This window comes from Empidonax traillii, unplaced genomic scaffold (assembly GCF_003031625.1).
Source record: "Empidonax traillii isolate 1590-97213 ecotype Southwest subspecies unplaced genomic scaffold, ASM303162v1 scaffold360:size843394, whole genome shotgun sequence".
NCBI lineage: Eukaryota > Metazoa > Chordata > Aves > Passeriformes > Tyrannidae > Empidonax > Empidonax traillii.
The window spans coordinates 354,085-360,084 of NW_020955553.1; the positions used below are offsets into that span (position 1 = coordinate 354,085).

A 6,000-nucleotide genomic window follows, 5' to 3' on the forward strand; every position below is an offset into this window, starting at 1 on the left:
TTTGCTTTTGAAAGGTACTTTGGGTAGACTCCCAAAAAAACCCTCATTGCAATTTACAGAGGTGCTTGGTAGCATATTTGGCTCTGAGCATTAAGAAAAATTGTATGTTTTTTCAGCCATCTACGGAAGTAACATTGACACCAGGATAAGTATAAATGAGGATGGCTGTAATGTATTTCACTGCTTGTAACCTATACAGACAGCACTGAGTGCAGCAGTCAGCTGAAGGAGCTGATTTTTGGAAGGGGGAGTTGGAAGGAAAATCTAAATGGGCTACCTGTTAAGAACAAGAAGCTTTTGATTTAGGAAATATTAAAAGTGAGTTCCTGGATTTTATTCCTGACACACACCCAATTAATATATTTTCCAAAACCAAGGCACCATATTTGCAGGATTTATTCAATATTAATGGAGGTATTAAAGGGGATAAACTACTACCTGTAAGATGCTTTTATTTTTTGTTCACAGGTTTTGTTTCAAAAATTCAGAAGATGTTTCTGACCTAATTGATCAAAAATGCTTTTCTTCTGGAAACAGTGCAAAATGATTTCTTTTCAAGGCAAATGACTGTGGGAACTGGTGAGAAAGACAAAGAAAGGTAATATATGCTAAAAAAAGGGCCAGAATTTGAGCTGGAAATAAACCTCCAGCATAACATGCATTTTGATATTGTTCATAGAACCCTTCAGAACTTGTATTTCTTCATTTGGATGCATACAACTAGTCAAAAATGCCTGTTACAAGTCTTTTCTTCCTGTTACTTTTCCAAATTTCTTGAAAAGGGTATTCTTCAAAATAGTTTATGAACTTCAGAACTTTCCACTTCTAGGAAACCTCACACAAAAATAAGGTTATTAATTAAATAATTTCACTAATTTAATAAAAAATGTTCAGAATAAATTATTTCTTTTTATCAGGGATTTTTGGGGAAATGTCCAGATATCTTATAATAGAGCTACTCAAAAAGTTTATTTTTATTCCAGCTGCAAAGTTCATCTACTCTCTTACTATCATAATTATATACATATTTCAATCACCAGACAAATTACTAGAAAAGACTAGGCTTATTGTAAGAGAATAATCATCTATTTGTAAAAGTATTTAATTTGAAGAAATTTTTTAGTAAAGTAAAAAACCACAAAAATCACTACAATGCTTTCTTACTGTACACGCATATATGCTTCATAAACAAAAGGATTGCCTTTCATACACTTAAATTGTGATTTAAAAAACCACAAACTATTTACACATTATCTCCTGGTTCTTTAGATGAAGTACTGAACAAAGAGTGCTAAGACCCCTCCCAACAGGTTGACCTTTCCCCCATATGATCTAACCTTACTTTCCTCTCTTTTCTTCTTTTTAATAACTGCAGGGACACCATTTATCAGATACAAGAGGAATACCTTACATAAGGACACATAACCCAGGACTCATTTTAATATTCATGAGGTCGCTGGCTTTATTAAAGAAATTCAAGTAGGTACTGAACACTGGATTGCATTCCTCCACGATATATCCTTTATCTGCTTGTTAAAGTGAAGCATTACTAATGCAGTTTTAGCTGCTCCTTCTTTGGAACCGAGCTCCTTGGTAAACATGTAATACTTGTTCTAGATTCTCCAGCATGCTTACCTACATTAACAACCACAGCTATTTATAGTTGCTACCAGGATCCTAAAGACATGAAAATTTCCAGACCCAGTATGTTAGCTTTGAACTCACTGAAAGAAACACAAAAATTCAAAAAGTTCTCCCCTCAAATCAAAATCTAGAGGTTCATTTCCCGCACTGGATTTTTTCTCAAAACTCTCTAGGAAAGGCCAGATTCAAAAACCATGAGTTAAAAAGGAACCCCTTACTGTTACTGGTTTTTTATTGGACAAATCTTGACATTTTCCAGTTGTATCTCTCTACAAAACAAGAGATCATTTTAGGAAAAAAAAGCAATTACTACATGAAAGGAAACAACATTCAAATGTTGTTAATTAAATGAGGGAGTGGATGTCAATGTTAATGTGTAGGTACATAAAAAGAACCTTATTTTGCAGATGTATGACAGGGCTCCCTGAAGAACACAAGTTTTTCTATATTAATTCCATGGTAGTTGAAAGCTACATAATCAAAAACACCTTCTAAGTTTGGCAGAAATATAACATTGGCTGTTTAAAATAAAAAGTCTGTATGGAAAGTTCAGTTTTGTTTTGGATTTTTTTTTTTTTTTTTTTTTTTTTTTTTTTTTTTTTTTTTTTTTTTTTTTTTTTTTAATTCCCCTAGGGTCATTGTGGTGAAGGAAATATTTTTATCTAGGCCTCAGGAAACGGTGGTCTGGCCAGTGACTGCAGTGCTGCAGATGGTTACATGCACAGTATTCACTCAGGGCAAAGCATTCCATCACTTATGTCTGCCTCTAAACTCCTGGATAACAAGAACTAATGTCAATATCCACCTGGAAATACCCAGTGTGGACACTACTACCCTGAAACAACCTTTCAAACTCAAGTGAGGCGAGTCAGAAATGCACAAGGCATTGGTGTGGATAAGCAGAACCATACAGAGTTGAATTTCAAACAAATATTCAGTGAGAGGCCATCACATACCTCACTTATATAAATGAACTAAAGTGACAAGGAACGTAGAGAGTTCTCTGATGGAGTCTTTGTGCTTTTCAGGGGAATACTTACAGCAGAGGCAGTGTGGCATTCTGAAGTTAGGAAAAATCAAGCAGATTTTCTGAAAGTAGTTTTACAAATTTTCACTCCTGTTTTCAGGACTTTAAAGGTATTTTTCACTTGCCCCTTCTAATACAAGGAAGTCAATTTCCTATTCCAGACCTGAAAATTGGTGCACATAAATCTGTAGATCTATCTGGCTTCTTCTGCTGTAATTCTACCTGTAATTCCAAACACCTTAAAAACTGGTTGGCTTTTTCTTGGCTTCTTCAGAAAATATGGAATGAAACTGTTGACGTCAGCTGTCAGGCTTAGAGTACACACAGTTTCTTAACTCCCAAAGGACCTTCCATATATAAAGTTCACTTATAACACCATTTATGAGTTTAATCAACACTCTTGTCTCTGATAACCATTCAAACACATGCAGGCAAATATCTTTCTGTGTTCCCTTTCTCTTCTGTACTGATGGATTTCATTTAGGAAGATACTTTTTGAAGGTGTTATATTTCAGCTTTTCTTTCCTTTTCTTAGTGTATTCCATTTTCAAGATACTTCCCATCATGTTACAGTTTATTTTTCTCTTCAATTCATTTCTTTAATTAGGCCCTTTTATACAAGAACCTCCCCAGTTTCCAAACCTAATCAATATTACTCGGTCTGTCACCTTACGCATCATAAAAAATGATAAAATGCACTTTTCTTTCTGTTGGTGGCTACCCACTATCATTACTTATAGATATAACCTTGTTTTCATTTTTGATTAACTTTGCTAGATGTCAGCACTCATCTCATATATAAGGCACACATATTTGAAAATACTACAGGAATTTCAGAGGAAAATCTTACAACTGGTCAACAATAAACTTTTTTGAGTGTGTGAGGGACATGGAGAAAGAGGAGAAATACAATTATAAGATTACAGGCATAATTTTTACAACTGGACAATACATTGAATCATTAATTCCATGCAAAACCACTTAAAAACAATATAGTGTGTTAAGAATGAATGATAAAATAGCCTATATTCTGGTTCACCTCTATTTGCCAAACCAAGACTTCCCACTTAAAAAGGACTAGTGTCTGGCAAATGGCCTGGTTATCAACATGTGATGTCTAGCTGGTGGTATGAGAAGCTGAGGTTTCACTGAAGTTGTGAAGTATTAGCAGCAACTTTGGTAGCAGTAGTGGCAGACCACCAAGAGTCTGAGAATCAGACTTTTTTTTACATTCACTTTGCCTCAGACTTCATTTTGTTTTCTTTGAACACTTCAGACAAAACTACTCAGTAGTATCCAACAATGATTCCAGGGAGTTAATCTTGTTTTGTATACATTGAAAAAATTCTGGCAGTCTTACCTTTGAAGCACTCCAAGTCTTCTGTGCCTGAGAGCAAAGGCTTGAAATTTTAAAAGGATTCATAACATTGATATAAATTCAAACCCATTCTAACTTGGACGAGTAAGGAACTTTTGGGAAAACATTTTCAACAGAGGTTTCACAGCGTCAAAGGCTCATGTATGTTGAAAGGGCCTTCAGGAGGTCTCTAGTCTAACCTTCTTCTAAGAACAAGGTCAACATTGAATTCACAAGCCAGGTTGTCAGGGCAGATTCCACAGCATCTCTGGGCAATCTACTCTAGCGCTTTAATTTCCTCCCAGTTAAAAAAGTTTTTCCATATATACAGACAGAATCTCTGCCCTTCCACTTAAGTCTATTGTTTCTTGTTCTCTTGCCATGCCCCTCAGCGATAGACTTATCTCTCCCACCTTCATAGCCTGTTCATGAGTGGCTCTGAGGTCCCCTGGCAGCCACCTCTTCAGACTGAATGAAACCCAACTGCCAAAGATATTCTTTACAGGAAATGTGCTGTAGCCCCTGATGACACTTATTTTTGTCTTGCTTGCATTTGCATTTGGTTTGCAAAACCAAACACAGTATCTGGATGTGGCCAAGTATAGGAGAATAATCATTGCCTCAAAATACCGCTAACACAATTAATACAGAACTATAGACGTGCATCGGCTGGAAGGGTCCAACCTTTCATTTTGCTAAGGAGCCCAAGACACCATTAGCTTTCCTGACTACCAGGGCACATGAACTGCTGGTTCATGTTTAGGCTGCTTCTGTCCAGAACCTTAACAAAGCTGCTCTCCAGACAGTCATTTCCAAACCTGCAGGGAGTCAGTCCACACACACACCTGCACATCTATCCCACTGTATGGTGAACTGGGATGGGTATTTAGCAAGTAAGCAGAATGCCCTTACCCTCTGAGGTAGGGAGCAAGGCAATGGGGATAGCCAGTAAAATCAAACCAGAAAAGGCATACAAATAAGTCAGATGGAGATCTTCATGGGTAGAAGAGAGATCAGGACAGTTTAAGGGTCTCTAAGCCCAAATAAAAATTCTGAGATTGTTACTCTGAACAGTTAATTGACAAAGGATTTCATAACTGAGTGAAAATGGACTCAAGTTAAAGGACCACTTATACGGAAGACATTGAACCAAGAAGGCTGTGGCAGGTTGGAAGTTAGAGAGAGAGGGCATCAAGGTATGGGAAAATGTCAGATGACATCTATAAAAACAAATAATATGTGAGTACATAATGAAATACAAAACATTATTCCCATTTAATTGGCAATTTATTTTTTTTTTAATTCTTGGCTATGTCATTAGAGCTTTTGGTTGTGCCTAATGTGTATCATTACAATTTATTTTTTTATTTTTATTATATTTATTTTTTATCATATACTGTTATAAGTGGATGACTTTAAATTCCACATAAAACTAAGAGTAGCCTATTTCTCCACCTTAGTTTTATTGACAAGTAATGCAATATCAGCAGAGCTCTCTGAAGGAAACTCAAAACCTCAGAGGCTGTTCAGCCTTTGGCCTTCTTTTTAAAACGGAGATTTTTTTTTTAAAAGGAAATATTGAAACAAAGTTTTTACCTTTCAATTTCCTCCTTGCTGGAATCAGGAGTCATAATCTCTGGCTTCTTGAAGAGCAAAATTTGTTTAGACCATTCACAAAGGTTACTATTTTATGCACATGAGTAATGCAGCCTCTGTAAGTTGAATGTGATGTTATGTCTAGAAATCTTATGCATAAGATTTATCTTCAAAGATATTTCTGAACTTAACTTATGCATATCTTTGCACTTAAATTTGATTTGATAACTTGTCAAACATATCCAATTTGTTTGTGTTTTTCTGTTCTCTTCTCCATACTGGGAAGTACTTTTTACAAACCTCACATTGGTAAAACAAATATTAAGTTTATTAGCACCATCCACAGTTCTGTGACAAGAGAGAAAAGAGGGGAGGG

The 6,000-nt window shown here is 35.8% G+C and overlaps 1 long non-coding RNA gene across 1 annotated transcript in view; it reads left to right on the forward strand.

Moving 5' to 3' along the window:
* LOC114061794 overlaps positions 1-6,000 on the forward strand; it is a 160,579-nt gene that overhangs the window by 29,755 nt on the left and 124,824 nt on the right. The window contains exons 2-3 of the long non-coding RNA XR_003572226.1: positions 469-598; positions 2,278-2,511. This is a non-coding gene — a long non-coding RNA (uncharacterized LOC114061794). The remainder of the gene's footprint in view (positions 1-468; positions 599-2,277; positions 2,512-6,000) is intronic.